We start from the raw sequence: 9,267 nt of genomic DNA, 5'->3' as shown, positions 1-9,267 counted from the left end.
GAATGAACTCTATTTCCAAATCGTCACTTGAGGGTGTCGACCGTCATTAGGGTACTGTAGCAGAAGAAAATCCGACTTTCCGGCGTCTATTAGCACATGCACTTTTTCAGCTAAAAAAAAAAAAAAAAAAAAAAAAAAAAAAAAAAAAAAAACTTATTCATATTTTTAAAAAGGTCTTTTGAAAATTTTTAACCAGTTTGAAAGTTTAAACGAATTCTTGGACACTTTCCTGCTTCTATAAAGTGCTGAAATTATAGATAATTCTCGTCCATAACTAAATTTGATGTTTTTGTTGGCGTGTGGAAATCTGAAGCTGCAACAACAAAAGTTTAAAAATACGTGTAAAAAGAACCAAAATACAATATATAAGAGCCTCCGAGTCTGCAGAACAGTAATTAAAATGCTTATTAGAAACCATACGATAGTGAATAATGAAAAGAAATCTAAAGAAGTAGCAATCGGAAAAACATAAAGTGCAGATGCAGATGGTGAAGTCGCGTAGTACCTTCAATTTCTCGCCAAGAGTTTCAACTTGGTGACTTTTCATAAAAAGTCAGCAGAATTAAAGACCTTATACATCTATAAGGAGGGGATGAGGATAAATAATTTATGTGTGAAAAAAAAAATCTCGATATGCTACTCCGTATTCTACCTATTTAAATGTTTCCCAATTTTACACTATTCCTGTGGTTTTTTGGTTTGGTTGTCAGGGCCCAATACAGATTGATTTTACTACCGCTTTTCGGTACTTTCACAAAAATCTTATTTTAAAATCGGTACTTTCACAAAAATCAAGTTATAAAATCAGCAGCTTCACAAAACTAACTTTGAAAATCGACACATTCTAGAAACAATATTAAAAAAAACGAAAGTTTCACAAAAACCTGTGTTTTAAAATAGAAAATCTGTTTTTCTGTTTAAAACATAGTTTACTCATAAAATAAAATGCTAAGATAATTTATATGAACAATCGCTTAGGTAACAGCTTTTTCATAGTATTAAACTCAAATTTCACTGTTTTTTGCCAAATTGCTTTTAAGCAATCTTTTAGCATCAGTTTTAGGGGATGGTGTTTTCCTGAATTGTACACAGTACAAAGCTTTTTGAACTGAGATACAATGATATTTTCCCTATCTCTTAGGTCCCCCCCCCCCCAAAAAAAAAGAAGTTCGAAATATTAGTTAATGACATTTGCACTTTTCAAACTAACATTTAAATTGCTCTAATTTTCTGAGACAAAAATTAGAATGTGCCTATAAAGATCACAAAATCAATGCTGATAAAAAAAAAAACTTTCACAAAAATAGAATTTTGATGCAATACTTTCACAAAAATAGGTAGTGGGAAAAAATCCTGGATTTGCCTCTGGTTGTAGTTAAACGATGCAGGAAAGACAGGTTTACGGAAATTCATTATAGAAATATCGGTAGGGGAATCTAGTAAATATCGCCAATATTGCTAAATTGATAATGGATTCGGCCTCTCATTTTTGGCATTAAATTTGTGCTTTGCGATAGATCACCAAGTGGTCACCAATTTCGGACGTTACTTCAGTTTTCATTGAAACTAACATGGATTTGCCACAAAAAACCATGGGGGTCCTTTTGGAACATCCGATTATATCCGTAAACAAAAAAAGAGACTAGACCCTACACACGTCCTACTTATGAGGCAGTGCGAAGCAAAGAGATGTAAGTGGCAAAATTGAAAATTTAGAGATCACCAGTGGAAATGGTAGGTGAACCTCTCCTCTGTCTTGGGCTATGAGATAGTACTAGTAGCCCTGGTAGGTGCTGCTGTACAGAATGATTTACAAAAAAAAAAAAAATTCAATGAAAGTCTACCTAGGAATTTATATCTTTAAAGGCGTTTTACTCAAAACTTGAAAATGTCCACTTACATCCCTTTGCTTCTCACTGCCTCATATGAAATTTGAACCTTCTACGGCTTAACCATTCTTGAGGTATGCAAGATGCATGCATACGCACATTCGAGATGACGACAAAACTCATTATATTGAACATGGGAATGGTCGAAATGAATATTTCATATGCCCATACCTTTCTTACGTACATTTCTACGCAGTTGAAATGGAAATTTAGGTATACATTTGAGTGAAAACATGATCCTTGATAAAACTTATTCCAAGATGTTGTTCCCGATATTTTAATGCCAAATGTTTATTTATAAACAGAAAATCTAAAGCATGTGAAATAACAAGATTCATGATTTAAAAGAGCAACCGTATGGGATTTTTCTCAGACTTTTCAAAGTTCCTCAGCTGACAAATTATTATAACAGCTTTCGAAAAGTCATTAAATCGTTATTTTCTTGTAATCAAACAGTTTTAAAGAATAATTTTTATTAAAAAGAACCTCATAAAAGATGAAACAAAATAACGTTTCGCACAATTACTTGTTACAAGGAAACGCTAACATATTTAGTCACGATAAAACCACGTGAAAACAGAATGGAAACTTGTTTGATCCAGAAAGCAATGAAAACGTTACTGGCAGAAGAAAAAAATCAGATCATTAGAAATCCGGGCCGTTTTCAAGGGTGGTCGAGACGAGTGATGTATTGTTTGTCTACACCCACTTTCTAATGCCATTCTCTGTTGCTCGTTATTGCTGCAATTAACTGCAGAAACGTTCATTATTTCATGAGACCATCAGATGCTGTTTTGAACTTTCGATTCTTTTTATTTTTTAAATATTCACAATTGTATTGCTCTTTTTGCTTTTTAGACGTCCCACACGCTGAGCGGTTAATTGAAACAGCTTTTCGAAATAGTTGCCTGTCAACTAGTTGACTAGTGTTTTTCGTTTTCTTCACTCGGGGTAACTTAGTTGAACCAACTTTTCTTCTCGGAAAAAAAAGAAAAGTACATGAGAAAAAAAAAATCATTCCCCACACCGCTGGACTAAGCCGAATTTATACGAGCAGCTGCTCCACAACGCTGTTAAAACTGAAATAGGTTCACTCAACTAGTTTACTCGCGTGTATAGCGAACGCTTGCAATTTCTTTTTAGTTGATTCAAGTCATCGGGATGAGAATGATGGCGGCACTGATGAGTTGGCAGTCATGTGAAAAATTCCGGACAATTCCTTCATTTTTTCTACCTATACTTTCTAATACCTGCCCGTTCGAAAGTTGATTCAACTAAGTTTTCTCGTGTGAAGAAGGCCTTAGTTCGAATAGTCAAATGTGGATTCAGTCAAGAAAAAAACAATGAACCATGCTGTTGCTTTTTAATAGAAAGATTTGAAAAGCCACCTTTCTCTGGTATCACTGAATCAAACTCTAAACTTACTATTTGCGTTTAGTATGGTTTTATCTTTTTGATATAATACCACATAATAAATGTTAAGATATTCTATGTAACTTTAAAAAGTATTACGTTAAAAGTCATTACCCGCCCGGAGAATGTGTTGAAACGAACGAAAGAGAAGTAAAAAAATATATATAAAATTAGCTAAGAATGATAAAGAAGCTTTTAAATATTATGTATGCATAACAAAGGAATGAGGGACAGAAGTTTAGGCCAATCAGAAACAAATTTGGGGGATGTGGGGAAAAGTGAAATTGTTAAGATAACTTACCTTTTTCAAAATGAACAAGTTAGACATTTGTTTTGAAAATTGCAGTACATAAAGAAAGTGCAATGTATTTTATAAGCATACATTTTTATTTTTGACAGTAAATGTTTGCCTTAAAGAGTGGAACATTTTTACCTTTTTTTTTTCATGGGGAAAAGAGAAAAATTAATTATTTTTCTAATAAAATATTTCCTATTTGATTGTTAAAAATATTTTTGATAAAAAGAATGAAAATAAAAGAATGAATGAATGAATGAATGAATAGATACGGAAACAATAAACAAATAAAGAAATAAATTAATTGATATATGAGAAAATCTAAATGAGTGAATAAAAAAGTGAATGAATAAATAAATGAATCATTGAATGAAGGAATGTAAATGAATGAAGAATAAATGAATACATAAGTTATATAATAAATGATTGAATAAGAAGAGAAATGAGTTATTTCACTATGGGCCATTAACTTTGGGCCGCATGCATTTGATTAATTGTACAAAACATTTCAAATAAAAATAAGCGTTATCGATAAATCGGTATAGCTTTACCAAAAAATCGGATAAGCTGCACTAATAAATAAATAAATAATTCGGTGCAGGTAAAATAAATAAATCCGCACCGAATATTAGTATGACTCAATAATTATTTTAAATGTTAATTACACAGTTTTTGCCATTTTGAAATAACAAAATATGTTTTAACTTGGTACAAAATATTACAGCATGAGTATCGATTTTTGAAAATAGCTTGTATTGTCATATGCGGATCTTCGGAGATAACTTTTTCATGAATAAAATAGTCTACAAGTGTTGCTTGTTAAAATATGACCAGGTCACACAAAAAACAGAGTAATTATTTTACCACACTCTCGTGTTCTTATTAATTTGTGGTGCTTCAGGGTGTCGTCACCTCACGTGGAAGCCGCCTGTTGATCGTAGAATGAATAAGACTGTACACTAAAATAAGCAATACTGCCGCACTAAGCACAAAAGTCGTTTCTGCACTTTTTATCAAAACTGAGCTATTGTCACGAGATGGCATTTTCTAACCCTTTTTACCAGTATACAATGTTTTGTAGTCATTTGCGAATAGGAAATATTTTTCGAAAAAAAATGAGAGTAGTCTGAATTCAATGGCGCAGCAAAGGTTTTGGATGGTAAAAACACCCCTAGAGACCTAGGTTTTAACATTATTGCCAATCCTAATACCTTACTACCAAACGGCACGAACTTGAGGGTCACGGATTTGGACAAAATTCTAGATATAGGTCAATTCCAACTAGATATGAGCCCAGGTATAGCGGTTTGACTGCATAGTCCCTAGTTCAGCTGCAGCAAGGGTCCAAAGTTGATAATTTGGACCCAGAAATGCAATGGTATTTCCTGTAAAATTACCATTTTTATCGATTTTTCTGCTGTTGTACTGCAGAATGAGCTGTTTGCATGCTTATCTTTGAATTAATTAAGTTGAACACTAGTTTTTAATAAGCGGTTCTTAAATTCAAATTGGCTCCTACTTTTAATTTCAATAACTTGAATGCCGAAATAACATAGTAACAGGATATTTATCGTTTGCAAATGAAAAACTAATTATTTTCATTTTATATTAATCGTCTGCTATTAACAAGTATTTATCGTTTGCTAATAAAAACATTTACTTTAACTGGATATTTATTGTCTGCTATCAAAGATATCCCACATTGATAGGCAAAAAATGGGAGAAGAGAAAACACTCTGATTTATTGCACATGGCACACAAAAGAACAAAAATAAAAGATTGTTTCGACTTTTCAACTAACTTAGATCATGCCCATAAATAAATACGTGTCCTTCCTTATAAACAATTTATTTACAAAAGATGAAAAAGATGTTGGGAGATCGAACATAGTGTCAAATTAAGAAATTCCAATGAAAACGCTATTGCATTTCTGGGGCCAAACTGGCAACTTTGGACCCTCGTTGCAGAGAAACTAGGGCCTATGCAGTCAAACCGCTTTACCTGCGTTCATATCTAGTGGGAATGGACCTATAGCTAGAATTTTGTCAAAATCCGTGACCCTCAAGGTCGTGCCGTTTGGTCATTAGTTTATATACACGCATGGACTATTTTGATCAAAAAAAAAAACCCTCCAGAAGGTAAATCTGACTGCCCTAGTGTCTGAATCAAATGTATGGAGACGTAAAACTTAAAAGCAGTTTCCCATATGCCCTGCTGATGATACGATTTTGCGCGAAGCAGGGGAGAATACAGAAAACTATATTTTTTGGTTTTACTTAATCAGCAAAAAAGAATGGTCAAAAAATTCTGAGTTGGATTTTAAGTAGTTTAGTACTATTTCAAATTAAAAAGATAACTAGTTTTCCACTTTAAACAAGTGGTGCACACGTAAAAGGAACATTTTTTGTCATCGTTCTTACGAACTGATCAATAATGGTTTATATAGGGGAATATGGGCAAAGTGAAAAGGTGAAATATTTACTCTGCATCTAGCACCACCTATATGGTAATATTTTAACTATGTAGTTGCACATGTTGTCTATTCCAGTCAGGAAAGACATACCGCCGAAGATTAAAGCTTATGATAATAAGGCAATTTTCAAAATTTGATATTCTTACTGTAATATTTGTTGTAAGTCAAAGATTGTTTTTGATATTGTAAAATAATAAAGTTCTTGTTATTAACATTTTAAATATTAATTGAGGCCTTCTAATATGCGGTGCAATATTTATTTAGTTAATACTAACTACCAAACGGCACGACCTTGAGGGTCACGGATTTGGACAAAATCCTAGATATAGGTCAAAGGAGTTTCTTTTAGAATTACCATTTTTACCCCCTTTTCTGCTATTGTATTGTAATATGAGCCATTTGCATACACTTACCTTTGAATTAATTACAAAAAAATATTCTCAAATTTAAATTGGACACTTCTTTAAATTTTAATAACTTCAATGTCATAACAAATAACATAGTTACAAGATATTTATCGTTTGCAAATGAAAGTAATTATTTTCGTTTCATATAAATTCTCTGCTAGTAAAAAGTATCTATCGTTTGTTAATGAAAACATTTACTTTAACTGGATATTTATCGTCTGTTATCAAAGATATTCCACAATGATAAGCAAAAAGAGGGAGAGGAGAAAAATCTCTAACTTATTGCACATGGCACATAAAAAAACAAAAATGCAAGATCGTTTCAACTTTTCAAGTAACTTAAATAATGCTCATAATTAAATAGGTGTTCTCCCTTCCATTCGTTGTACTAACAAAAGATGCCAAATTTGTTGGGACATCGAACATAGTGTCGAAGTTTGAAATTCCAATGGAAACGCCATTGCATTTCTGGGATCAAACTAGCAACTTTGGACCCTCGCTGCAGCCAAACTAGGGCCTATGCAGTCAAACCGCTTTAGGGTCATTTTCCCTAAACAGCGCAATTTGGACAGGGCAAGGAATGGCGTTCACTGTGCCAGGGGAATGACACTTAGAGGAAATAATGCGTTTTACTGACGATATTATAATTTATGTGGGAAAAGGAAACACTAATTTTATGAAATTGAAAAAGATCCAATGTCGTGGTGTCCAAAAAGTAGTTATTGTGGTTATTTGTTTCCCTTACATTTTACAGGGGAAGGACGACAGGGGAATGACAAAAATTAAAGTTAACTTATATATTGTTATAACTGCAAACAACAAATATCAATGTCACTTAAAGTAAGGAGGGGGACTCTATACAAACAAGAGTCAATCATTCATTGAGCGATTATTACAAAATTAAATGAATTATCAAAGACAGGGTAATTACAATCGTTAAAAATACTTATCAAGATTTAACTTGAGATCATCCGAATATACTCGACACCGTGTATTTATTCAAAAAGAACTAATTAAGATTATTTCTATAATGAGACCAGAATTCAAAGATTAAATTATGAGTTAATACAACTATTACCAGGTGTGAGAAACATTCATTCCATTCCTCAACAGGGGAATGACAAAAAATCAAAGGACATTTTTTACTATTTTTTTTAAATAGTTCAAACCTTGAAAAATTTTTATTTTTCTATTTTACAACATTGCGTAACACTTGTTAAGAGGTTAAACAACAATTTCTGCACAAATATGCATGACTTCCTGAATCTTTAGAGCTGATTTTGCTTTAAGGTGGAGGTAGGGACACACAGGGGAATGACATTTATCGTGTCAAAAAATTATTTAAATGTATAATAATAATAGAGTGTTTGTTTTAACTTATTTTACAACATAAAAACATGTTGTTAAAGCATTCTAGCGTCAGTTTTATTTCTATACTAGTTAGTTTGTTACTTTTGGAGCAAGGACAAGAATTTAGCAGTTTAGAGAAAATGACCCTTTACCGGGGCTCATATCTAGTGAGAATGGACCTATATCTAGAATTTTGTCCGAATCCGTGACCCTCAAGGTCGTGCCGTTTGGTCGTAAGCTTATTTATGTTTAAAATATTTTGCTCAAGTAGTCGAATACATGTGGGGCAAAGTAGTGGATGGGCAAAGTGAAATAGCTCATTTCGTTTACTCACTCAATCATTAACTGAAACAATTACGTATTCATTCATTAACTTATTCATTTACATTCCTTCATTTGGTAATTAACTTCTTTATTCATCCATTCACTTATTTTCCTATTCATTCACTCTTTTACTCACTCATTTGCTTTTCTTCACTAATTAATTAATTAATCTAATTATTCGTTTATTGTTCCATTTTCTTTTCATTTCTTCATTCAAAATTTCATTTATCGATTCATTTGATCAAAAATGCTTTTTATAAGCAAATATAAAATATTTCATTACAAAAATATTTCATTTTTCACTTTGCCCCATGAAAAAAAAAAGTGAAAATTTTCCACTTTTTTTTGAAGGCTCAAAATTACTGCCAAAAATTAAAAATTAATGTTTCAATGTAAGTTTTATTATAAAATATAATGCTTTTCTATTTGTACTGTAATTTTCAAAACAAATTTCCAATTGGTTCATTTTGAAAAAGTTAATCCCTAACAGAATTATTCTTGACTCGCTACAGATTTTACATATATCTCATTTTAATGGTCTTTATACGTGTTTAACATGATGTGGTACATCAAATTGGGCTATAAAAATCACTATTTAAAGCTTTTTCTTTTTCTTAAAACATCATCCTCAAGATTTTAAAAAGAACTTTTAATTATCGATTACAAAGATACTAAGTTTCAAACTGGAGAAACGATTTGGTTTTGAGAAGTTTAATTTGAACAGTGGTTTAAAGAGTGGTTTCGTTGTAACTTTAATTATACACAGAAAAAAAAATTTTGAATTTTGACATTTTGAATTCAAATTATGTTTTTCGCAATCACAAGTGTGTGTGTGTATATGTAGGCGTGTGTGTGTGGGTACGTGTGTGTTTACGTGTGTAAGCGTGTGTGTTTGTGTCTGTGTGCAGGCATGAGTGTGTGGATATGGGTGTGTAAGTGTGTGTGTGTGTATGTATGCGTGTGTGTGTGTAGGATTGGACGCAACCTGGAGACGGTTTTCGCTAGAGGAGCAGCATCGGGAGGGACCGGTCGACGGTGGTGGTGGTGCAGAGGGAGGCGGGGGGAAAATAAAATCATAAGACATCAAAACCGTCAAGTGAGAACAATAAGCAATGT

The sequence above is a fragment of the Uloborus diversus genome, chromosome 3 (assembly GCF_026930045.1).
Source record: "Uloborus diversus isolate 005 chromosome 3, Udiv.v.3.1, whole genome shotgun sequence".
Taxonomy (NCBI): domain Eukaryota; kingdom Metazoa; phylum Arthropoda; class Arachnida; order Araneae; family Uloboridae; genus Uloborus; species Uloborus diversus.
This window is presented reverse-complemented; position numbering follows the sequence as displayed.